Source organism: Sarcophilus harrisii, chromosome 2 (genome assembly GCF_902635505.1).
Source record: "Sarcophilus harrisii chromosome 2, mSarHar1.11, whole genome shotgun sequence".
In the NCBI taxonomy this organism is placed as follows: domain Eukaryota; kingdom Metazoa; phylum Chordata; class Mammalia; order Dasyuromorphia; family Dasyuridae; genus Sarcophilus; species Sarcophilus harrisii.
The window spans coordinates 308,592,077-308,619,365 of record NC_045427.1 but is presented as its reverse complement, the minus strand read 5'-3'; the positions used below and the strand labels follow the sequence as shown (position 1 = coordinate 308,619,365).

Here is a 27,289-nt window from a genome sequence, read left to right as displayed (position 1 = left end):
TTAGAGCACAATGTTTTAAATATAATATTAGAAAGCATGCCTTATTTTACACCTATGCACATTTCAGCCTAGGGACTATCTAGCTTGCCTACACTTGGTACCAGTTAAGTGAGGGAACACGTAGGCAAAAATGAAACACACCCTGCCCACAGAAAACTTGCCTTCTCCAGAGGGACTGTCTACCTGTCCATCTGTCTATCAATCTTCCTTTATCATCTATCTTATCTTTCATCTATATAATCTTTCTATAGATCTTTATCATCTATCTCTATCAGCTATCACTTTATGTCTCTACTTCACTTTATTGTTCTTTTTTCTTTTATCATCTAATGTATAGCATATGTATGCATAGAGAAATATATGCATTTGTATATATGTACATTTACATATACATACATAACAAACTCTGTAGCAAAAATTAACAAGTATGTTTGGAAGGATTCCATCCCTTCCTTGGAGTTGGGAGGGAAATCAGGGAAACATTTATATAGAAGGTGGTATTTGACCTGAGTTTTGTAGGAAACCAGATTCTAAAAGGTGAAGGTGGGAGGGAGTGCATTCTAGGCATAGGGACCGGGCTAGCCAATTCAAAGGTTAGAAGATGTAGAGACAAATCTTTATCACACTGGAAAGGACTTCTGGGGAAGATTTATGAGAGTAAGGTAAATCCCACAAGATATGAAGTCATGAATAGCTTCTTATCTGTACCAATAGAGGGAATGTCCACATCAAAGAAGTCTTTTTTTATCTTGGTCATTGCTAGTAATTCTGAGAGTCAATAGAGCTGGAAGGGATTTTTGAGATTATTTAGCCCAACCCTGTCATTGTGCAGAAGAGGTAATGGAAGCCAAGGGAAATGATCTTTCCAAGAACACACAAGTAGTAAATAGCAGAGCTGAAATTTGAACCTTTGTCTTTCAGCTCAACTTTCAGTAAACTTCCTACCATACAACTCAGCTTATTCTGTAAACCTGTCATCTACTCTGGTTACTGCCAAATCAATAAGCATATTCTTGGCTGGACTGAGTGAAATACTGTCTATCCATCTCTGCAATGACCTCTTCTTTGAGCAACCTATAGTAATGCTCCCCTAAACTTCAAATCTGCTTTAAACCAAAGCCTGACAGCCATTAATAAAAGGAGAAATTATTATAGAGAAGGGATTTATATTTCTCATCACCTTGTGGTGAAGCAAAAGCTGCTGAACAAATGTTATCAACAAGCTGATTGGTTCAGGAACTTTGGCAATAGTACACAGCACCTTCCAGATCATCCCTGCTTTTAGTCCAGCCCTTAGTCATTATCTAGGGAAGCAACTCTTTTGGGAAAAGGACTAGCCCCCTCCACAAAAGGTTAATGAACTGTATATGCAGGTAAGCTAAAATAGCTGAAGCAAGACACCCTAAGGGAGAGATAGGAAGAAATTTGTGCCAGATTAAGGAATACCACTAATTCCTTGACCAGCATCTCTCCTCAGATTCTAACAGGGATTACCAAGGACAATGAACCCAAGAGCTCTGGGAATAGTGATATTAAATAAGACGAATTTGTTTTGCCACTGCACCCTAAGGATCTTGGAACTTTTTTCATTTAACTTGTAGTTGAAACCTTCCTTAGGTGTCATGTTTACTATTATAATGCTATTTCTTTGAGAGCAAGGACTGACTGCCACTTCTATTTGTATCTCTAGCATTTAACAAAATATTTAATAAATGCTTTTTTCATTCATTTACCTGGCTCTTTCAACCAGAAGGCTAATCATAGCTGCCATTCTGTATGCCAAGATTCTGAACCAAAATTTGAAAGAAAATCTTTTTTTTTTTTTTTTTGCGGCTCAGTAATCTAACATTGACTTGGCTTGCAATGCTTCACTCAAGTAATGATTGACCCTTGGGTCCTATTTCTTTACTTGTGGGATTGTCTCTGTTAAAACTGTCAAGTGAATAATAATTCTTCACTTGCAAGGATTCTTTGTTTCAAAGTGATTATAAAAAGAGCCCCAGGAGAGAGATAATATCTGCATTTGACCTAATGAAATGAAAAAACATATCACTAACAATTTTATTTCTTTGGCTTATAAAGCACAAATATTGTATTTTCCTGTGATATTTTTTGAGAATCTTTAGGAACATACATTGGGTGTCTTCTCTGCCTAGAAAACTAATTTTTAGGTCTTCATTCTAAAGTCAAATCTTTTATATTTATTCATTGTTAAACACAAATTCCTGAAACCTGATTGTAGGTCCATGTGGGCATAATCTCAACACAAAGTCACTTATATTCTGTGGAATGAGTGTTCATATAAATAAGTTAATTTTAAGATAATGATAAATTATGTATAATTCATAAAACATAAACACATTTAATAATAACAATAAATATAAAACAAAATAAGTATACTATATTAATAAAAAATAATATGAATAATAATAATATTTCTTAAGCAAATTGCTTTATATTTGTTAACCTAAAATTAATAAATTAAATCAATGTTTTTGGAGCAGAGGGACGAGAACTGTGCTTTCATTGGTATAGGAAAATTCTATCTGAGGACACTCCCTCTACCACTTTAGTTCTCTATAAATAATAGTCTTTGATGACTTCCCAGAGAGTATAGAAAGATTAATTCATTTGTCTAGTCACATACTAATATGCATTTAAGACACACTTGAACCCAGTTCTTCCTAGCTCCAAGGTCATCTCTTTATCGTTATGATATATCACCTCTTTCATATGTTTATATAAATATCAAAGTAAACTTTACAAAGATGGATTTTCAATCAGATTTTAAACTGCCTGAGCTCGATTTTAACCCTACATCTAGAGCCAGAACACTCTCTTGGAGAATTGCCTATGAAAATTGAGAAGACACTTGGGAGGACATTTTGGCCCTTAAGATAGTACCAGCTTATATTTGTATAACACTGTATGACTGACAAAATACTTTCTTCACAACTACTCTCTAAATAGGGAATGAGTGAATTATTTCCTGCATTTTGCAAATGAGGAAATTGAGACTGAGAATTGATTTACCTAGGGACATACAGTCCCTAGCTAGGAATTAAACTCAGATTTCCTGATTTTGAACTTCAGGATTCTTTTTCATCACCTTCATCCCACTATTGAGCACAAGTCTATGCTTTTCTTTAGACTGTTTAAAATGGATCGATCATCATTTGAGACTATTGGTATATGCTGCTCTCAGATTTAGATCACCATTAACCCAACCAGATCCATCTCCAAGATGCAGGTACCATCATTGTCAGTAAATATGAAAAAACAGTTTCCCATGAATTCTAATGGCCTAGGGAAATAGAAAAGTAATCATGAATGTTACTCAGGATTACATATGGTGACAGGATAATTCAAGGATGTCATCAGTTAAATATTTTTTTAAAAACAGCATAAATATCCATATTACTAACAAAAACAACAAAAATATTATTATCTCACTAGATTTATAAAAGGATTATAAAAATACAATTCATTCCTATTAAAATACTAGAAAGTATAGTAATAAACATAGCCTTCCTTAAACTCTCAGCAACTATTATCTATAATAAGGATCAGGGATGAAGTAAGAATGCCCATCATCACCAATATTATTTATTATTGTACTAGAAATGCTCACTATACCAATAAGAGAATAAAAAGAAATGGAAGGAATTAGAAGAGGAAATGAGGAAACAAGCCTATCACTCTTTGCAAATGATATCATAATTTACTTAGGGAATCCTAGAGAAAAAAAAAACTTTAAAAAACAGTTGAAATAATTAACAATTTCATTAAAATTGCAGGATATAAAATAATATTATCAACAAAGTCCAGCAGGAAGAAATAGAAAGAGAAATTACATTTAAAATAATTGTAGACAATATAAAAGATTTGGGAGTAAGATTTTAAACAAGTGGAAAAACATTAATTGCTCACAGTCAGCTAAGTCAATATAATAAAAATGATAATTGTACCTAAATTAATTTACTTATTAAGGGCCATCAAACTACTAAAAATTATTTTATGGAGCTAGAAAAATAATAATTAAGTTGATATAGAAAAACAAAAGATCAAGAATATAAATGAAATTAATTTTAAAAATTATAAACGAAGATGTCATAACCACACTGAGTCTCAAACTCTATTACAAAGGAATAATCATCAAAACAATCTAGTAACTCTAGAAATAGAGTAGTGAATTAGTAGAGTAGATTAGATACACAAGACACACTAATAAATGACCATAGTAATCTAGTATTTGATAAATGCAAAGATCCAAACTTTGGGGACATGAACTCCCTATTTGATAAAAGTTGCTGGGAAAACTGGAATGGAGTTGGCCCAGGTATAGATCAACATTCATATTGTATACCAAGATAAGGTCAAAATAGATGACTGCTTTGGGTAGAAATGGTGATATCATAACCAAATTAGGCCTGTTAGATCTATAAATAAGGAAAGACTTTAAGACCAAATAAGAGATAGAGAGCATTGCAGGATATAAAATGGATAATATTGATTATATTAAATTTCAAAGAGGTTGCATAAACAGGAACAGTATAGTCAAGATTAAAAATTAAGTAGGAAATCAGGGGAGATTTTATAGCAAATTTCTGACAAAGACCTATTTTCTCAAATTTCTAGTGCCTGGCAAATAGTAAGAACTTTGTAGCTGAAAATTATCTTCCTTCTAACTTTATATGTCTTTTTTCTACATGGTTCTTTATATATTATCTCCTTTATTAGACTGAGCTACCTGAGAGCAGGCTGTCTTTTGTCTTTCTTTGGGGTTCGGGGGTTTTGAGTATAAGCTTAATATAATTCTTGTAGCTCACCTAGAGAGAACTCAAGGCACACTCTTTGAGAATTAGTGATGGTGACGAAAGAGGACTGAACTCGGAATCAAAAGACCTGATTGAGGCCTTGGCTCTGCACTTAACTGGCTATGTAACTGTCTCAATTTCTTCATCCATAAAGTGGAGATAAAAATCCTACCCACACTATGGTTGTTTTCATCAAGGGATAGCAGAAGATGATGGACTCTCAGAATTGGAAGAGGCCTCAGAGCTCAACACGACTTCAAGAGTAAGGGATAGAGGAGGGGTGATTAGATACCCTCATGAAAAAGAGCTGGAGATTTTAGTGGATTCCAAGTTTCGAGAGTCAACAGTGTGGCATGACAATTTTGTTTTTCTTTGTATCCCCAGAGCTTAATACAGTGCATGGGACATAGTAGTCACTTTAAATGTTGACTGAATTTCTTATTTTCCTTTTCTCTTTACAATAAGATTATGAGGATTAGAATACTAGTTTACACTTACAGTCTTTTAGAGTTTAAAAATCAATTCCTGGGATTATTTTTCCAAATGGAGAGCTCCCATTATAGAAAATTCTTCCACTGATGCAGATAGCAATTTCTGGAATTCTTAAAAAGTTGCTGGGAACACTGAGACATTAGATGACCTGTTCATGGTCATACATTTAGTATGTATCCATCATTACTTGCACTCAGTTGAGTAATTCCAAAGCTGGCCCATACGCAACATGGCAGGGAACCTCTTCTAAATGGCCCTTTAGGAGATACATTATTTTATTTGTTACTCATTACAGTCTTGTGAGAAGAGATTATTATAGTCATTTTAGAGATAAGTAAACAAATCTAAAGGGATTATGTTATGAAATCTTAGCACACTATTTTAATCTGAAGTTCTGAGTCTAATCTAAATGAAAAATTATCATTCATCTTTCTTTAATTATATTAATAATAATATCTTACTATTATAAGATATTGCCCAATTGAAAACTCATCCCCCCACTAAAGGTTTATTGGCCAGAGGTTAGTTATTGAAGATGGGAGGAGAAACACACAACAACTTATGTAGGCTTCTTCCATTAAGTCCCATGGTTTTCATGAGCTAGTACCAATAGTGGATTGGGTTAGTACCTGAACTTTTTCCACAAGAATTTTTGAAAGATTAACATGTCCTTATAATATCTCAGGTCAAATGGAAGAAAATCAGGATTGTTACTGATATGTCCAGGTATGTCTGTCAGGTATGTCTGTCTAGATTGGACAGTGCTTGAGGTTAAAGGTGGAGCCAAAAAAAAAAAAAAAAAAAAAAAAAAAAGACTCATCTGCATCCAGAAAGTGGACTGTGGGAACTAAATGTGGATCACAGCATAGTATTTTCACCATTTTTGTTGTTTGCTTGCGTGCTTTTTATTTTCTTTCTCATATTTTTCCTTTTTTATCTGATTTTTTTCTGCATCATCCTAATTGTGGAAATATGTATAGTAGAATTGGGCATTTTAACATATTTTGGATTATTTGCCATCTAGTGGAAGGGTGGGGGGGAAGAGGGAGAAAAAATTTGAAACACAAGGGTTTTCAAGGGTAAATGTTCAAAACTATCTTTGCATATATTTTGAAAATAAAAAGCTATTTTTTTAAAAAGGAATTCAATGTTGAACGTATTATGCAGTGATATCAACTTCATGATAGTCACTTACAAAATAAAAGATGACTTCTCTATAATTAATTATCAAGTTCAATAAATCATTAATCAATTAACCAAAAAAAAAAAAAGATTCACTCCTTTCTCTGGCCCACACCTTTGAAATATAGGAATCACCAGGCAATTTGAAGTCCCTAATAACCATCTTTGACTCCATTCTTGAAAAAAAAAGATTTCTCTATATATGCATGAAAAGGGGGAAAAGAGATAAATGAGGTCATATATCGTGACACTCCAGCCTTGCCCTAGATAGCAAAATACTGCTCTAATTTTTTTTAATTTTTAGACAAATTATTTTAGTATATAAATTTGATTGTTTTTTATACAGAATATAAAAATTTCCCTCATTGTCTTCCATAGAAAGCATTTCACAAGCCTGAAGGAAGATACTTTTTCACACATGTGTTTCTCTCACACATGAGGTACTGGAAAACAACTGCCTAATGCTTCTAACAAATAACCTGAGAAACATTTTTGTTTGATTCAATTTTATCCTATAGAAAAGAAAGGAAATTCTGAAACTAATTTTGAGCTTTACCCAAAAATTACTAATAAATAAAACACTATAGTGTTCTCTCTATTAATTTGGATCATTTCCCAGCCAGGAAAAAAACCTGGAACTTTAGGGCCATACCACAAAATACTGGCCTTTTCTGTATCTCTATGTATAAAACCCCCAACATTTCTTCCATGCTGTATCTCCCTTCTTCAAAACCATGACAACACATAGATCAATTGTGTTTACATAGTTGGCAAAAGAAATTCAAATTACCTAGCCAGTAAGTTAGTAAACATTTATTAAACACTTATTATATGCCAAGCACTGGAGAAAAGCTAAAGACAATCCTTGCCCTTTAGAAACTTGCAATCTTAGAGAAGAGACAACAAGAATATAGATAAGTATGTTTGTACATTCTTTTAATTCATATTTATTTTTCCTACATATAGATTGTTTTACAAGCTCTATTTAGGATAAATAAGAGATAATTAGAAAATGGCATGTACTAGAATTAACAGAAGCTGGGTAAGGTTTCTTAGAAAATAAATCTTAGATGACACTTAAATCTACCAAGGTAGAAATGAGGAGGGAGAGCCTTGCAGGCATAGAGGACAGCCAGTGAAAATGCCCAGAATGTGGAGATGGAGTTTCTTGTTCATGGAACAGTCAGAAGGCCAGTGTCACTGGTTTGGCAAGTATGTGAGGGTAAAGTGCAATATAAGGTGTAACAAAACTAGGAAGGTGGAGGAAGCAGGTTATGAAGAGTTTTGAATGTTAAAGAGAGGATTTTATATTCCATCCTAGAGAGAATAAGGAGTCAGTGCAATTTAATAAGGGGAGTGGTGTGATCAAACCTGAGCTTCAGGAAGATTGACAGCCAATTGGAAAAAGACTGCAATGTGAAGAGATTTATGAAGAGGCAAGCCAACCAATCAGATTATTTCAGTAATCCAGGCAAGAGATGTTGTGGGTCTTTACTAGGAAAATAACAGAACAGCCTCTACTCTACTTGGGCTGAAAGGAGAGGGAAGGAAAGGACACTGACTATACTTGACAGTCAACCAGCATCTCTCTCATTCCGGATACTAAAAATGGAGGCAGTTTACAGCATGCATGCTCCATAAACTATTGGACCTAAGGACTTAGTTTCTTTGTCTCTAGGTTTTTGCTCAAGCTGAAATTCCATCTCTTCAGTTACTTGAATGTGGAGCACCTGCTGCTGCTCTATCAGTAGCCTTTCCTGCTGTTGTCACAGTTTATCACTCTTCCAGCTTATCAGTCGATAGCGGGCATTACTTCATCATTTTGAATTCTTAGGTATTTCAGTGCTGAGCCACCATATGGCCATAAGCAGGCTGGTTCTGAGCATTTTTTTCCTGCCCATGGGGGTCTGTCTGGCATCCCAAACTCAGTATGTCCAAAACAAAATTTAATACCTTCCCTTTCCTCTCTTCCCCCATAAATTCTCACTTTCCCCCAACTACCTCATACAATCAAAGACACCATCATTTTTCCAGTTGTCAAAGTTTATAACCCCAATGATATCTTTTATTCTTCAGTCTAACTCATTCCACAAATCCAATCTTTTGTCAAATCTTGTAACTTCTACCTTTTTATTATCATATTATACACACACACACACACACACACACACACACTGTTGCATGCCTGTGAAACCTGGACAGTGTACCAGTGCCATACCAGGAAACTGAATTCCTTCCATTTGAATTGTCTTAGAAAGACAATTGCCAAAAGACTATTTTATGGAGAAATCACACAGGCCAGACACTCATGTGGTGATCAGAAAAAGCTATACAAGGACACTCCCAAGGTCTCTCTTAAGAAGTTTAGAGTTGATTATACAACACGGGAGATACTGGGATAGGACCATCCAGCATGGTGTGCCCTCATCAGAGAAGGTGCTGTGCTCCATAAGCAAAGCAGAGTTGAATTACTACAGGAGGAATACAAGATGTGTGAAGTCAGAGAATCCACCTCAAATGTTCACAGGGACTATTTGTATCTGACCTGTAGCAGGGCATATGCATCTTGTTTTAGTCTGATTAGCCACAGTCAGACACACTAACTTGACTGTAACATAGTTATATCATTTTTGTCTTCTTCAAGAACAAAGAACAACCATGCGTGTGTGTATGTATGTATTTCCTTCTTTCTACTCATACAAACAAATCCTAGTTCAGGATTTAACTATTCTCCCTGCTTCAACTCTCTCCTCCAATCCATTCTACCCTCACCTGCCAAGGTAATTTTTTAAAGTGTAGGTTTGTTAAAATGATAAAAATTTAAAAAATAAAAGATAGGTTTGCTCATGTTTCTTCCCAAATACATGAGCTTCAGAGAATCTCTATTACCTCCAGGATCAAATGTTTGATATTTAAAGCTCATCACAACCTGGTCTCTTCACCAGGCTCCTTATACTTAGCTTCCATAAATTCTGTGTTGGAGTGACTATTTATGGTTCTTAAATACAACACCCCATCTCCTGTTTCTATACCTCTGTAATAGCTATCTCCCTCATCTTTGCCTTTTGGTTTCCCTGATTTCCATCAATACTCAGCTCAAATCCCAGCCACCTCAGCAAGTCTCTTCCTGGCCCCACCAGCTATAGTCCTCTTCTCCTCTCAAGGTGCCTTCCATCTACCATGTATATTTTATAGTAAGCTAATTATTTACATCTTGTCTTTTCTGTTGAAATGTAAACTCCATGAGGGCAGGAAGTTTTTTTCTTTTGCCTTTCTTTGCATACTTGGCCCTTAATACACTGCCTGACACATAGTAAGCAGGTAATAAAACAGTTGTTGAGTTATTTACATGTCTCAAAACTGAATTACATTTTTTTAAGCTTGATCTTCACCATTAACAGTTTTTCAGGTAGCTAGTAAAGGATTTCAGCCCTTCTTTCTAATAAATTCAAGAGAACCAAAGCTTAATCCAAAGTTCAATTAAAATCATTCATTCTTTATTTGATGAAATCACACATCCTTGAAAATCAAAGGGAATAGATGAAGTCTATCTCTAACAGTAAACTCACAGCCCTGTAAGACTAACATGGGAATATCCAACTGAGTTTATGAAAAAAAAGTCATTAAATTGGACTAGTTGGTTCCATAGCAAAATCATCCTATTTAACCTTCTTTGGGCTTTCAAGGTGGCAGTATTCATTCAATTTTATTCCATTGGAACCTATTCCAAACCATTTCAAGTCTCCTCAATCTTCCAGCTTCCTGTCTCTTTTTTATACCCATGTCCTTGATCCCATCCTCTTTTACATCCTCCAAACTATTGCTATACCCTTGTTCTTCTACCTCTACAATCTTTCCCTCTCCAATGGTTCATTCTTCTCTATTTGTAAATTTGATTTCTATTGTTTCACTCTACTTTAATGTTCTAAATGGAAAATTTCTTAAAAACAAAACAAAAACCCAGAAGTTTCTTTGTGTTCCAGTTAGTGAAGAATTGTCTGCCCACAGGATATTCAATAAATTATAAAAATGTCTCTAATTAGGACTGGAGAAATTAAGTAACTTGACAGTATTTTCTCTACTAGCTAGTATTTGTTTCAAGAGAGACAAAATCATAAATAGCCAGGTGAAAAACCTGAGTATTATCAATGAAATTACTGTATTATTGATTCATTAAGTCAATAAACCTTTATTAAACATTGAGGATGTAAATAAATCATATATTATATAACATGGAAGAGGAAATAGGAAAGAACCTTTGTCCACGAGGAGTTTATAATTGAGATAGGGATATTAGCATTAGGATGTTCAGATATAACAAAAGTTCACTTCATTAACAAACTAAGCATTCATGCATGGGGCTGAGTCCTTTTTTGAAAGTAAATCAGTGGTTTCTTTTGCAGTGTTGCCGTTCATTCAGTTCAGTTGTGTCCAATTCTTCATGACCCAATTTGAGGTTTTCTTAGTAAACATAGTGGTCTATTTTGCCTTTACTTGTCCAGCTCATCTTATGGATGAGGAAACTGATTCAAACAAAGTTAAGTGATTTGCCTGGGGTTACCCAATTGTAAGTGAGGCCAGATTTGAACTCAAGAAGGGGAGTCTTTCTGTCTTCAGTCTTGACATCCTTTCCACTGTGCCACCTAGCTATTTTCTGTACAGTAGATATATGAGGATTCTTGTCTAGGCTATATCTTGCTTCATTTCTAAACATCTTCCTCTTATTGCTGTCATTTTGTATCTTCTTCCCTTCTCCAAGATGCTTACCTGGTTTAACTCTTTCCTTCAATATTCTTTGGCTCAAGACCATTTGCTTGTGTTTGCCAGCTTCATATTGATTGATCTCTAATGATTTATTTGACTTTGAAGTAAGAAGTAAGATATTTTTACAGATGAGGAAAACCAAGGTAACATCACATTAAGTAATAAAGGTCAAATTTTAATACAGGTACTCAGACTCCAAATTCAGGAGTGTTTTTTTTTTCATATTGCTCCACTTATTCTATAGGTAAAATTATTTGGAATATCTTTTTTAAAAACTCAGAGCATCATCAAAATTGCTTTATTGGTCTCACACAAATAAAGTATGATCTAAATAATTGGAAAAATATCAGTTGCTCATGGGTAGAGTGAGTTAATATAATAAAAATGACAATTCTACCTAACTTGGTCTACTTATTCAGTGTCATACCAATAAATCTGCCAAAATTATTTTACAGGGCTAAAAAAAAATAACAAAATTCATCTGGAAGAACAAAAATGTAAGAATATCAAGGAAATTAATGAAAAAAATCACAAAGGATGGTGGCCTAGCAGTACTAGATCTAAAACTATATTATAAAGCAATAGTCATCAAAACCATTTGGTACTGGCTAAGAATTAGAGTAGCAGATTAGTGGAATAGATTAGATAGACATAACACAATAATAAATGGCTATAGTAATCTAATATTTGATAAACCCTAATATTTGGTAAACTCTAGCTTCTGGTAAAAGAACTTGCTATTTCACAAAAACTGTTAGGAAAACTGGGAAATAATGTCAGAAACTCAGCATTCATCTATATTTCACACCTATACCAAAATAAGATCAAAATGGATACATGATAGGAAAGTACATTTGATTACATTAAATTTAAAAGTTTTTGCACTAACAAAACCAATGCAAACATGATTAAAAGGGAAGTAAAAAGCTGGGGGGGGAAAGTTTTACAGCCATTGATTCTGATAAAGAACTTATTTCTAAAATACATAAAGAACAAAAATAAGTGAATGAATGAATGAATAAATAAATTTTTAAAATAAAAAACCAAAAAATTTTTAAATTTTAAAAAATAAAGAAAAATTTAAAAGAGAATTGTGTTAAATTTATAAGAATAGACTCATTCCCCAACTGATAAATAGTCAAAGGATTTGGACAATTTTCAAATGATGAAATTAAAGCCATCTAAAATCATGAAAAAATGCTTCAAATCACTATTGATTAAAGAAATGCAAAGTAAGACAACTCTGAGATACCGTTTCACACCTCTCAAATTGGTTAAAATGACAGAATTACAATAATAGTAAATGTTGGAGGGTATGTGGGAAAACTGGGACACTAATGCATTTTTGGAGGAATTGTGAAATGATCTAATCATTCTAGAGAGCAATTTGGAACTATCCCCAAAGAAATAAAAAACCGTGCATATCCTTTGATCCAGCAGTGCTACTATTAGGTCTATATCCCAAGGAAATCATAAAGGAGGGAAAAGGACCCACATATACAAAAATGTTTGTAGCATACAGAAATGTTATTAAAAATTAATGTGCACATATATCCAAGAAAAAAGGAAACAGTAAAAAGGGGAAAAACCTGTTTCCTTGGAATCCCTTAAATTTCTTAACTTCAAGTTAAGTGGAAATTCATAGTTATATATACAAACCTCTTTTTATGTTCTACTGTGCATGTGGAAATGTTCTTTTGGAAGGTGTTGAAGTTTACTTTTAAAAAAAAAACTAAAGAATTTGAATTTTCTAATCATACAAAAGGGCAACGAGGTGGCACAGTGGATAGAATGCTGACCTAAAATTAGGAAGATCATCTTCCTGAATTCAAATTTAGCCTCAGACATTTACTAGCTTATGACACTGGACTGTATAATTGTATATAACTGTATAACGAGCTGTATAACCCTCAGTTTGCCTCTGTTTCCTCATCTGTAAAATGAGCTAAAGAAGGAAATGCAAAACCATTCCAGCAACTTTGCCAAGAAAACTCAAATGGGGTCACAAAGAGTCCAATACCACTGAAGTCTAGACAACAGCAAATCATACTGAAAAGGAACCTATTGCATTTAAAATGCAGGTCTCTTTCTTTTGTCTCATCACTGAGACAATTTTTTTCAAAAAATTAATTAATTCTCATAGAGACCTTTAGAAAATAGTCTTACAGGGTCTGAGAACAAAATAATTAGATAAGCAAATATCAAACTCAAATAGAAATGGAGCCATTAAGCCACATATAAGGATCTCTATGGGCTGCATGTTGATTTCATTTTAAAAAGTAATGTTATACATCTTTTGTTGTCTTTTTATTTTGTCAAATGTTTCCCAATTGCATTTCAATCTGGATCAGCCCACATTTGGTCGTGGTGTAGGCCGAGTGCAGTAACACTGGCTGAGTTTGATACCTCTGGCTTAGAGAATATGCTAAATTTGTGTCTATGTATCATCCTCCCTGAGTACACTCACATACTTTGTGACTATTTGGTACAGTATCTGCTATATGTCTTTAGTTACAATAGAGCAATCCTTATTTTACAAGTTGGAAAAACATCCCATAAAGCAACTTTTACAAAATTAAAGTTGTGTTCATTGATTAAGTTCTTAGTCCAGTATAAAAAAGCAGAAAATATACCTTGATAAAATGCAAACTCCTTGAGGGCAGATACTACTATTCATTTTCTATCTTTGTATTCTAAGAACAAGAACAAGAATAAATAGTATTTATATAATACTTTAAGACTTACAAAGTATTTAAAATACCTCATTTTATCTGATAATAATCTTGATAGGTAAATACTATTATCCCAACTTTACATATGATAAAATTAAGGCATACCAAGGTAAAGTAGCCTTCCCAAAGTCACCCAACTAGTAACTGCCCAAGGACATTTGTACTCAGGTATTCCTGACCCTGTGTTCAACATTCTATCCATTGTGTCAATTAATTCTTTAACACAGTCCCTGGCCCATAATAGCTATTTAATAAATGTTGATTGTTTGATACCCACAAATAGAACAAATAAAATGGATTATTGTGAAATGTTGCAATATTACCTGGGACAATTCGAATGCCTTGGATTCAATTTAGCAAAATCTATAACATAGGTCATCAAAGCAGGATATGGTTCTATTTAGTTCATGTTTTCCATGAATCTTTGATCTCTTTACCTGTCACAAGTTTTCCTTTCTTTCAAAGACATCCATCAAATATTTCCTCCAAGAAGCTTTTACTCATCCCATCCCCAGCTCCCCAAATTTCCTTGATCTGAATATTCTTTACACTTTTTACCTCCTAAGCAATTGTCATGTACAAATTTGCATTTTAACTTTCAGTGTGTGTCATATATCCCATTATATGTCTGTTATTTTATATGTCTGAAATTCTTTCAGGAAAGGGATGGTTTTATTTTATCTTTGTATTCAGAAATGCATAATTCAAAGGAGATCTACCTAACAATGCATACAGGAAAAACTAAATGGATAAAAAAATACCTATTTCCCTACTTATGATATGCACTTGGGTGGTCAGTTTGAAGCAGGTTGTGGTCCCTTTAAGAAACTGTATTTCCTATTGATCTGTGATTCCTTTCAGATTCCCAGCCCCTCCTGGCTGAGACGTATCCTCCCCAGACAAGTTATCTTTCCAGGGTGCCAGAGCCTTTGATTCATTTACAAATACTGGTCAAAAAGCATCCCTTTGAATTCCCATAGGAGATCCAAGCTGTCCCAACTCCGATTAGGTCTGACTTGCTTGGACTGCCCCAACCCCCACTGGTTCTGATCTGCTCAGGCTGTCCCAACCTCCACCAAGACACTCAATATAATAAGCTTCCATTAACGAAGGTCTTTTACAGATGGACCTTGGTAGCTCCCTCTACTGCCAGGGCCTTTTGTCCACTGAGAACTGCATTCTCCGTACAAAACTCCATTTTTCATAGATCTGCCACTATAAAAGTCAGTCTCTTGGTAAATTGATTTCTATCTAACAATAAACTTTCATTTTGCAACTAATATTCGGGAATGAGTGAATTCTTTCACTCCTAAAACCTGTGGCCAATTTAAAAGGTATTCTTAATAACTCTCTTATAGTCACTAACCTCTCGACCACCAGGAATCTAAACCACTCAAACAGCATCATACTTATGGTTACCTGACCAGGAATCGAACCTGGGCCACAGCAGTGAGAGCGCCAAATCCTAACCACTAGACCACCAGGGATCTAGACCAGTCAAATAGCATCAAGTTCATTGAATTGAATTTATATCAATATACCCAGTATGCTTTCAATGATACTATATCATTATTAATATTTCAACAGCACTATCTTTTAAGAATTAAATTTGTTGATGACTCAAACACAATGGATGACATGATCTGTATATGATCTACTCCAGGATATACCTAATGAAGACAGAAAAGACCAGCTAGTCAGCAAGAATGAGGAATACCAGATTAACAGCAGGATCATTCCAAGGGTACCCATGAAATTCAAAAACACTTAGAGGAAAGCCTCCAACATACTAGGGGGACTTTCTGTGGAGCATCTATAGATATAGTTATACAGGATGAAACAGTTGTATGTTATGGAATTTCTGGAATTATGACATTATGCCATCCTTTTCTTGAAAGGTCTTCAATATAATAACTCTTCATTTCAATTTCTAACATATTTAAATATTTGCTTTTCCTCTATCTTTTCTCTGGAAAAAAATGTTCCTAATATTGGTAAAGTAAGAAAAAATGCTTCTAAATGAAAGCTAGTTGTTCTTGGTTTGGAGTGAGGCCACACAAAATAGGTGCCAGATACTGGAAACATGCATGGAACCTAATGAATGAAATTCAACTCCAAAGTCTTTTAATGCTGTGGGAATCTGGGGTCTTGAAGTCACTTCCCTTATTGTTTGGTAGCTGAATTATTGTGACAGCTTGAGCAGCAGTGTCTAAACATTAGAGTCTGGCAATGGGCCAAGATCTTAAGTTGTACAAGCTGCTTTCAGTGAGCCAGCTGTAATTTAATGATCGAAAAGTGAGAAAACAAATTTAAACTTATTAAAAATCAAAGGAGAAAATAGACATTTTTGGCTGTCTCTTTAGTCTCACCACTGGCAGAGAAGTTAGTTTCTATAAATATTGGTAATTGTCTTTTTTTGTTGCAGAAATCAGGGTAGTAGGGATAAAAAAGGTGGCATAGGAACTGATTGACTGATTATTAAATAGTTGCCTTTGAATCCCAAGTCAAATCCTGTCCCTGAAGATTTTTTATAATTATATGTAATGCAAGGCTGATGGTGCTCTCTCACCCTCCTCAAGTTACTTTTTGTTTATTCACCTGTATTCACACTTTATCCTCACTTTAAGTTCCTTGACGATAAGTAATGTCTCATTTTTTATTTTTGTTATTTAATCGCAACATTTATCAGAATGCCATGTATGTAATAAGTGCTTAATAACTATCTGTTGAACTTAATTGAATCCCCAAACTGTAGCATGTTAAAGCTGAAAGGAACACTTGAGATCAGATGGTCCAGTTTCCTCATTTTGCTGAGAAGGAACCAGACTCCAAGAAAGGAATTAAATTGACTGAGGTGGCATAGTTGATTAATAGCTAGCAGAACCAGAATTAGAAATCATGTCTCTTGATTCCAATTCTAAGATTCTTTCTGAAATCGTACATCTCACCCAAATATTTGCCTTCTGGCAAAGGAAAAAAATTAATACAGTACTTCACTTTATGGCCCAAACCTTCCAGAAATAATTTGTATTAATTTATCATTCTAATCTAAGCAATGTTACGAGGGTAAATTGATAAGATTATTTTGCTCTCTCATTCTAGAACAACAGACTTTTTTCTTGGACAATTTCTTTCCTAAAACTACTTGATCTATGACCATTCCCTTTAAGAGTTCTGTCTCTCTTCCCTCCCTGAATTGGGCACAGGTAACCAAAAGTAATCAAAGAGACTTATTCCTTCTATTAGGTAAATTATTCTCCCTTCAGGACATGGAGGAAAAGGCTACCAATTCTTGGCAGGGGGCTTTTGGGTTTCCCCATGCAATTACTTTAAGGGAGAACTCCTTCCTGGGGTAATTAGAGAGGACAGAAGAGGACATTGTTTTAGAATTGATAGTTTGAGAACACTGATAAAGGTTTCATATTCAGATTAGTCCAAAGATAATTTTCAGTGCTTTCTTACTTCTAAAAGGAGGAGAGGAATTTATAAGTTTCTACAGTTCTATCAGGTTAGAAGGAGAAACCATGTTCAAAAAATAAGAATGGCCAAACATGATATTCAGTCCCTAAAGGTTCTCTTGCAGCAAATAATACTAAAGTGAATTAAACTGTATAGCGGAATTCATGGCAACAGTAGTTTGTGAATCATCCTGAACCCCCCAAAAAATGCTTTCTTGCTATCCATGTATGTTATGGTTACTTTATAAGTGAACATCTTATTCAACTATGCCTTATCTACATTTCTTATCTACCCCAGAGTCCAACACAGTGTCTTCATGCTCTTCACATAGTAGGTACTTAATAAACATTTCTTGAATATTTTGTTATTATTCTTTCTCTGTGTACCCTACCATTTGTGTTATGGTTTTAGTTTTAATTTGATAATTGCAGTTGCATCTGACTTTCTGTGATCCCATTTGGAACTTTTTTTGACAGAAATACCAAACTGGTTTGCTATTCCCTTATCCAGGATATTTTACAATTAAAGAAATTGAGTCAAACACCATTAAGTGACTTGCCCAGGGTCATACAACTATTAAGTGTTTGAGGTTGTATTTGAACCCATGAAAATGACTCTTGCTGATTCCAGCTCCAATGCTCTATCCAATGCAACACCTATCTCCCCCAATCTACCCTACTACCATCTCACTAAATTAGAATTCAGTGTTTCCCTGAATAGATTTTATATTTGGTAAATCTATAAATGTAAAACCAGAAATCTCCTCTACACTATATAGTCATAGTGACCATTCTTGATGTATTTTCTTATTTTAAAAAAATTAAACAAATACTTATTAAGCATCTTTCTTTTTGTAAAAGGTGAGAGGCCACTTGGGCTAATAAAAATCCAGCTTGTGAGGGAGAAAGACCTGCCACTTACTCATATTAGCCTTGTGGTCATAAGAAATTAATTCTTAGTGCCTCAAGCAATTCTTTAAGATTAAAAGTTACAATCAATCACCAAGCACTTATTAAGCACTTTTAAAATCCCATCTGTTGTGTAAAAACAATAACATTATAAAGATAAATAATTTTGAATGATTTAATAACTCTCATCAATGCAATGACCAACCATGATTCCTGTGGACTGATAATGAAGCATACCCACCACCTGACAGAAAAGTAATGTGCTCAAGATATACAATGAAAAATGCATTTCTGGACATGACTAATGAAGGATTTTTCTTAATTTATACATGTTAGAGTCTTTTCTTATTTTAATTGGGAATTTATGAGGAAAGGGTTGGAAATAGAGTTCACCCTTCTGAAATGAGAAGAGAACAGAAGGAAGACCAGAAAAAAAAAAACACATACAAGCAAGACAGCTTTGAAAGTTAGATGAACATGATGAATTTATCACAAAGCTAGTAAAAAAGGTTAAAAAAAAAAAAAAGCTCTATACAAGAGAGATTAGGATTTCGAACTAAGTCCTCTCCCTCTGTCCCAAATTGCATTTGAAAATTTTCATATTATTTTACTCCTATTAAGTTCAGAATAAAAAAAAATAAGATAGGAAAAAAGTCACATTGGCAATTATATCTGATTGAAAAAGAAGAAACCAAAAGTAGAATGACAAATTAGGAGGCAAAGAAAAAAAGGTGGATGAGATCTTGACTCTGAGCAAGTTACATAATTTTGTCTCAGTTTCCTTATTTGTAAAATGAGAGGGAGAAGGAAATAACAAACCACTCCAGTATCTCTACCAAAAAAAAAAAGTCACAAATGGCATCACAAAGACACAACTTAACACGAACTGTATAAGTGGAGAAAAAGGGACAGATGTGAGAGATTCTATGAAGATGGAATGAACAAAACCTGGTAATTGATTGAGAGAGAATGAAGAGTCAAGAATAGCACCAATGGATGAAACTGGATGACCTCAAGCTTGGTGACACCCTCAACAGATATAGGGAAGTTGAGGAGGAGAGTGGGCTTTAAGAGGAAAAAATGTTATGTTTGGACATGTTGAATTAGAGATGCCTGTGAACCATCAATCTGAAAATATCCATAAGTTTTTATTTATGAAAAAATTGGAACTAAGCAGCAAGACCAGGGCTAGACATATAAATTTGGGAATTAACTGCAGAGATATAATAATTGAACTTATTCATAAGTTCCTTTTCATAAGTTCATATTCATAAGAATAAATGAACTTATCAGTTGATAAGAACACCAGGGCAAAAAAAGAAGAAAAGGTAGCATAGTGCAAAGTTTGGGGCATACCCACAATTAGGAGGTGAATGTGAATGATGATCCAGCAAGAGAAATTGAGGAGGAATAATCAGATAAGTAGGAGGAGAACTAAGAACAGCACTTAGAGGCTCAGTTGGAGCGTCATGAAAAGGAAGAAGAGATGATGGTCACCAGTATCAAATAATTCACTGAAATCAAGAAAGATGAGACTGGAGAAAATATCTCATAATTAGAAGTGTGTACAATATGGTTTTACATATGTATGTGTATATAGGCTTATATGTATATGTACATATACCACATAAATGTGTATGTGTGTACACACACAAGTATTTATGTTAAATTGTAATCTTCTCCAGGGCTGAGTAAGAAGGGAGAGAGAAACAAAAATTAAAAAGTGCATAGCAGAGAACAAAACAAAACTTCCCTTCTTTGGGAAGGGAAGGGCCTCAGAGAGAGGCCTCACAAGGAAATAACCAGACTAGTAGAGGTTCAATACTGTTTTTTACTAGTAAGGGTTTGTTTTGGTTTTTTTTTTTTGGAAAGTTTGTAACTAAGATATTTTGAATGGAAAACTCTGATTTATGTAACTATATACTCACTATTCAGTTCTGTGTCTTGTATTAATCTGTAATGGGCTGAGGTTTGAGTTGATGGCACTGAGGTCCCAAGTACATGAGGCTAAATAGTAATTGGACTATACTCTATACATGATTGGATAAAGAATGGTCCCTGCCCACTCTCTGTGCAAGTCCTGATGTGTTGTACAGGAAATGACGATTTTGGTTGGTGGAGGCAGAGAGAGGAACAGGAAGAGAAGCTGGGAGAGATTGGGCCTGGAGTCCATTCTCCTGGCGGCTGGTCGTGTGGCTGGTGATCTAGCTAGCTTCTTGACTCAGCTGCACACATTGCTATCGCCGATTCTCTTCCGCCTCCGAGCCTTCTTTACTGAGAATAAAGACTGACGATTTTCCCCTAACCTGAACTCCAGACTCCTGCTGATTTTAAAAAATACACGGTCTTCACATTAATCTACTTCAGATTCTGGTCACAATGGTTTTTCTTATCCCAGAAATAGTTTGAAGGCCTTTAATAGAATCTCATGATCTAGCCAAGAATGTGTTATCTATCCTATTACTCTAATAATGTTATTTATATTATCAAATTGCTAGTCTGAAACTAAGCATTGCAAGCCTTTGCATAAAATGGAGAAGTGTTCTATTATTCTATCCTGCCCAAGGAGGTGTCTGCTTCCAAATTAATTTAAACATAAAATATTCCTGAGCCACATTTAAGAATCAAATTGTCACAGATGAGACATACATGAGGTAATAAAAAAAGAAATAGATCCCTCCTTTTCTGTCTTCTGCTCCCCACTTTCTTTCCCCTTCTTTTTTTCTTTCTTCTTTACTGAACTCTTAACAACCATTAAAAACATTCATAATACTTCAGATTCAGCTTATATTGAAATCATAGTGCTGGATTTTTTCCTTTCCCAAAAGCATTGACTGTACATGTTGCTGTTGTTTTAAGCTTTAGATGGTAATACATGAAACCATACATTCTGCCATTGCCCTTTGGTTATAATAAACTCAGTTTGGGATGCTCTTTTTCCCAGAATTGAAGCTTAATCAATGAAACAATACTTCATCTTTCTTTTAATAAGCTGATTGTTTAATTAAATCCCACGTGCCTTAGGCCTCCTCCTGGACATTTTTGATTGACAAAACTCTCTCCTCCACCCCCTCATCTGCTGCCATCAAGCATCCCTCGTGCAAATCATGTACTCAGCTGCTGACAATTAGATATAAGACTTAGGATGCAGACATAGAAGGATTATGAGGTTATGAATCAATTGTGGGGGCTTTGGTGAGATAACAAACCAAGAGAGCCCATCTCAAATACCTTGCCACCACCCCTAAAAGCCTCCCGCTTGATTTATGAGTTAGTAATAACCTCTTCTGGTCTCCTGCCCCCTATTATTTTTTGTAATGCACTGGGAAGCTTTAAATTACAGAGAAGTGGGAGGGAGGGAGGGTGTATGGTTGAAACTGGATGGGGGGGGGGGTGGAATGTGGAGCCTTGTGTCATTTTCAGAGGCTGATTGTCTTGCTGTTGTATAAGCTGAACAGCACTGAGTGGCGCAGTTGGCACATGCTGATGGAAAAGATCAAGGTGATTAACTTGGCCCACAAATGGCTCCCTTGAGAGACTTTGCCAACCCACTCTGCTTTGGGTACATTTGCAGTAATGTTACTCATCTCTACATGTGAGAGCAAAATTATGTTAGGTGTTTTTAGTTTTAATCCTTCCAACCAGTTCATTTTAGTGAGTTTTCTATTTAGAAATGAAGAAACACCACATGGATCGAGCTAAGTTAAATAGCTTTTCAATCTGGCAATTGAATTAGAGAGCAGGGAAATTAGACTCAGGACACAGAGAAGTCTATTCCAAGCTCTGAGGGGAGGGAGTTTACAAATTTTCCCAAGGGACTTCAAGCTAGAGTGACTTTTCCTTTTGTCCTTTGTCATTCTCAGGGATGAGAAAAGAAAGAAGGCTTTAAATTGGTACATATTTTTTTTAAATACCTCTTTCTTTCCATATGTAATGAGATGAATTTTAAAAGCAAGGCAACAACAGAAATGTTTACAAATCCTCACTATTTTTTAATCTCAGTTAATTTCCAAGTGGAAAAAATTAATAAGAACAATATCTTAAAAGGTTCTCCTAGCCAGAAAAAAAGGACCTGTATAATTGCTTTTGTAGATTCCATCCTATTCTTTGAGACAGGTGAAATAAATTCAAAGGACTATATCCCTTACATCCACATCCCCATACTCCCTTTCCAATAATATTTCTGGAAAATTAGTCATAGATGATAAATGTTTATCTGTTTTTATTTACCAGTCCACGGGCTTTGAGGGATAGCTAGATGAGGCACTAGCTAAAGCTCCTGGCATGGAGTCAGGAAGAATTGAATTCAAATTTGACCTCAGATACTTTTTAGATGTGTAACTGTGAGCAAGTTACTTAACTGTGTTTGCCTCAGTTTCCTCATTTGTAAAATGGGCTAGAGAAGGAAATGGCAAGTCTCTCAAGTAGCTTCCCCCCAAAAAAACAAACAAACAACAAATGGAGTCATGAAAAGTCAGAAAATTGAATGGCAACAAAATCCACAGACATTGACCCTGAAGACAGATGTGTTCATGATGGACATAGCAGGTACCTAATTAACACCACATTATATGGTGGGACATATCTTCAAGTCAAATTTTTGTCACATAGAATTTACCAGGAAGAATTTTATTCTATCGTTTTTCTTTAGTATGTCCTACTTGACCTAAAAGTCAATTTTTAGAAGTATGTAACATTTGGGCAAGCCCTAGGAGGGCTAAATCTTCTGTGTGATATAAAGAAATGCTTGGATATACCAGACCACTAATACACAGCTCCTTGGAACAATCCTAGCATTTCAGATTTTTCCTGTATATTCTGGAGCAACTTTTGCTCTATGGAACACAAACAGAACATAATGTCTTGAAAAAAGTGAGTGTTATTTTGAAGAGTTTTTTTGAGGACCAAAATATTTTTAAAAGGTTGATGTGGTTAATGTAGGCACTAAATAATGTGTTTTAGGATAGCAAGTCTTGATTACCAAAGAAATGTGATTGTAGGCACTAAATATTGGGGTTTAGTCCTGTGAAGATTCACAACGATCATTCTCTTTGGCAGAAGATAGGTTTATTTAGGAGAAAAGATTACAGACAAAATGAAGAGATACAATTAGACACCAGGAGTGGTAAATATAAAATAGAATTGGGAGAGCAATAGGATTACCAAGGAAAGAGGTTTTAATAATTAATAATGGAAAACACAAGTTCCCTAGTGGAACTCACAATTAGCCAGGAGAAATGAAACACCCCATGAGATTGGAGTATGCCCTTAGCTGGCAGTATCCTAAAAGAGTTAGCTATAAGAAAGAGAAAGACATTATAAGGCATGATGGAAGGATGAGAGGAGACACTATGTGGGGAAGGGAGAGGGGAAAGACACCATGAGGAAAAGAGCCATGGCAGCCTATAACCCAAAGGAGGTTCAGCAAAGATAGTGTGAGCCATGCACAGATTTTTAGGAGAAATGTTATATCAGAAGTCTGACATAACTGGGATTTCTGATGGGACATAGTAAGGTGTAGCTACCCACAATCTCTACAGAAGGTAGAACCCAATCTACCTTCAATTGCTAAATTGATCGCTATCAGTGCCCTTCCCTGCCTGCCTCAGAGAGCAATTTCATCAATGTTCCTTTCCCTCTCTGCCAATTGCACTTAATTACTGAGAACCTCATCAGAATAATGTGCAGTATTCTAAAATTAAAAAAAAAAAACTTGTCTTGTGCAATAAAACCCACAGGATTTATGGATAAATTGGGATTAGGAACACAGAAGCTAAAAATTTTATCAACACATTTAAAAAAAAGATAAGAACTTAAGAAAAATTGTACCACAGCTTTATACATATTAAGTAGTTAAGAAATACATAAATGCTACAATAAATAATGACAATTTCTAAAGCAGATTGTGCCCAGATTCCCACAACATTTGACATTCATGTTTTCTGACTCCAGCATCAGTTTTGTTTCCCATTAACTTTGACGGTAAAGTTCTCAGAAAAGGAGTACCAAATCTTGATATTACAAAAATTAATCAAGAGGAAAAATATTTTGCTAGTCTCTTTGGTCCTTTCTCTGCTAACTCTTCATTCTGCTGTTTACCCTACTGCTAAGTAGCTCCACTCTAAAGCTGGGATGACTCCTTTTAGGGCATCTTGTCTAAGTTAGGTAAGTCATTGTCAATTGTAGTCCTTTCCTCTTCCTACTTCAGGCTTGAAAGTTGAAGCCTTTGAACTCTTAGAGTTTAGGATTAACAAAAACCCAATCATACCTGATCCTTTAGCTGGATTGTACTTGTTTTCACCACCCAAGCAGCAAAGTAACAGAGCAGAAAGATAAAATTTTATTTAATAATTCTTCTTGATTCAGAACAGCATCTCTTCTATGAGACTTCATTCTCGGCTTAGAATGATGATTCTGTGAATTTCCTAATTTTTCATCTCTCCCAACCAAAGCCATTTGCCCAATAATCACCCAATAGCTCTGTGGTTCATGTCATGCCCCTACTCAATAAATTCTAGTGGATTCTTCTTGCCTCTAGGTGCAAATAGAAAGTGCCCTGTTTAGCATTCAAAGTTTTTCATAACCTAGCCTCAACCTACCTTTTCAATCTTCTTACATCTCACTCCACAACACAAATTCTTTGATCCAGTGATACTAGCCTCCTGGCTATTTGACAACAAAAAATTCACATCTCTCAGCTCCAGGCATTCCCTCTGGCTGTCCGTTATGGCTAGGTACTCTTCCTTCTCCACTTCATTTCCTAGCCTCCCTGGCTTTGTTTAAGTTCCAACTAAAATCTCACCTCATAAAAAGCCTTCCTCTATCCACCTTAATTCCAGTGTCTTTTCCTTTGTTAATTATTTCCTATTTATTCCATGTTTGCATGTTGTCACCTGCCCATTAGATTGTAAGTTCCATGATGACCAGAATCTTTTGCCTCCTTTTGTATCCTCACTGCTTAGCACAGTGCCCAGCACAAAATAGGTACTTAAGAGATGTTCATTGAATTAAAAATTGAATTCATTCACTGTTTTCCACATTTGTTGTTGTTATTTCTCCTATTGGTCTCCTCCAAATAAACAGTTAAGAAAGAAGTTAGTATATGTACTGGAGGCAAGTTCATTGTCTGCTGCTTTCCTAGCTTCATAAATTAATTACTCAAAATCTCATCTTGTACCCATATATGTCCCCTTATAACTATCAAACTTCATGTTTCATGGCCTGTTAATAGGCTAAAACTCAAAAGAACTTTGGGAAAAGTCCCCTTAAATTTTCAATGATCAATATGAGGTATCTTATCACTTTTTTGGTTTGGTTTTCTTGGGACCTTAAAAGCAGTGTGATCTCAGGATAGTTATTTAGCCTCTCTGATGCTCAATTTCCTCATCTGTAAAATGGTAACAAAAACATTCATAGAACTTCATGAAGGTTGTTGGGAGGTTTCACTGGCACAATGAATATATAGTTCTTTACAAACCTCAATCATTTATTGAAATATTAAGTATTATTCCCAAAAGTGATCATTCTGACCAAAGGAAAAAAGCCAAAATTCAAAAAAATCAAAAGACTATAATAAATTTTCAAAACAACAAGACAATAGTATTGTTTTTCTTTAGAATTCATTATAGCATCCAATTTTTATTTCTGCTTATTTCAGGGGGCATGCATGACACTCAGAATAGCTTTGGGATCCTAGGGCCACTGAATAGCCGTGCCAAAATTAGCTCATATAAATATGAAGGCACAGATATGAAGACCCCAAAATTAGTTAATGGTCAATCTCAATTCTCCAGGGTCCTTAAGCGAAGGGATAATGTTAAGGCTATCTGGATTCAAGTCATGAGAGTCTTCAGTTGAGAGCTGTCTCACTTGCAGAGAGTGTAGCAAATCAGGAAGGAAAAGCCAGATGTTAGGAGGAATAGAAAGAAGGGAAAGATTTCCTCAGTGAATACCCTAATAGCAGTTCTTTTTGGTGTTCTGCTTATGCAGAAACCTAGCACCCTTTGAGGGGAGATTGAAAAAAAGGCAACAGGTCCATTAGGAAGAATGGGCATAATATTGATAAAAAGTAGAAGATACTATTGAAACTTGAAGTTGGGTTCAGGAGCCTAGGGGAGAGCTGATATGATAGCAGAGAAGGAATTTTCAATGTGAATGAATACTAATTAGTGACATGGATATTAATGATGACAGTAATTAACAGGGGAAAGGAAGGCCTGTCATTGTCCCAGGGTGAGTAATCAATCTTGGCAGGTGATAAATAATGGTTCAGCAAGCTCAGCAGAAAGATAATCCTCTTGCCCTGGGGAAAGCTGAAGCCCTGTTGTAAACCTTCTAGTTCCTAGGCAACACAGAAGAAAGAACTATTTTTCTTTTTTTTTTCTGAAATAAACAGGTTAGATTCCCCTCCTCTGGTCCCACGATGAAAAATTTCACTTTATTTTCAGTCTTTTTTTTCTTTGTTTCTTGGAACAACTATTGGACTTATATGGTTTGAGGAACTGGGTATAGAAACTCCACAGAGGCAACATGGCTCCAGATGTTTAGTTTAGAAATATTGTCATGGAACATGGATGAGGAAAGAATCTCAGAAAATGGATAATCAAAATTAGGCAGTGATTACATGTTGCCTTCCCCATTAAATGGTGAGTTCCTCAAGATCAGAGATTGTTTTTTGCATTTCTTTGTAAATCAAGACATCATCCTGGTCATGTCATTGGCCCTCTTTTAGAAGGAAGGATAAACAACAGCAACAACTACAACAACAACATATATCCCCTATGCTTAGCAGGGGGCAACTAGGTGGCACAGTAGAAAGAGTACCATATCTGAAGTCAGAAAGATTTATCTTCCTGAATTCAGATTCTATCTGGGTGACCCTGGGCAATTAATTTAACCTTGTTTTCCTCAATTTCCTCATCTTTAAAATGAACTG

At 35.1% G+C, this 27,289-nt stretch overlaps 1 protein-coding gene and 1 non-coding gene across 2 annotated transcripts in view; one reads left to right on the top strand and one right to left on the bottom strand.

Annotated features, from left to right (window-relative positions):
• The window catches only part of RGS6 (regulator of G protein signaling 6), a 610,477-nt gene that overhangs the window by 432,195 nt on the left and 150,993 nt on the right, over window positions 1-27,289 (top strand).
• On the bottom strand, window positions 15,403-15,474 carry TRNAE-CUC. The gene has a single exon. It is a non-coding gene; the product is annotated as a tRNA-Glu (tRNA).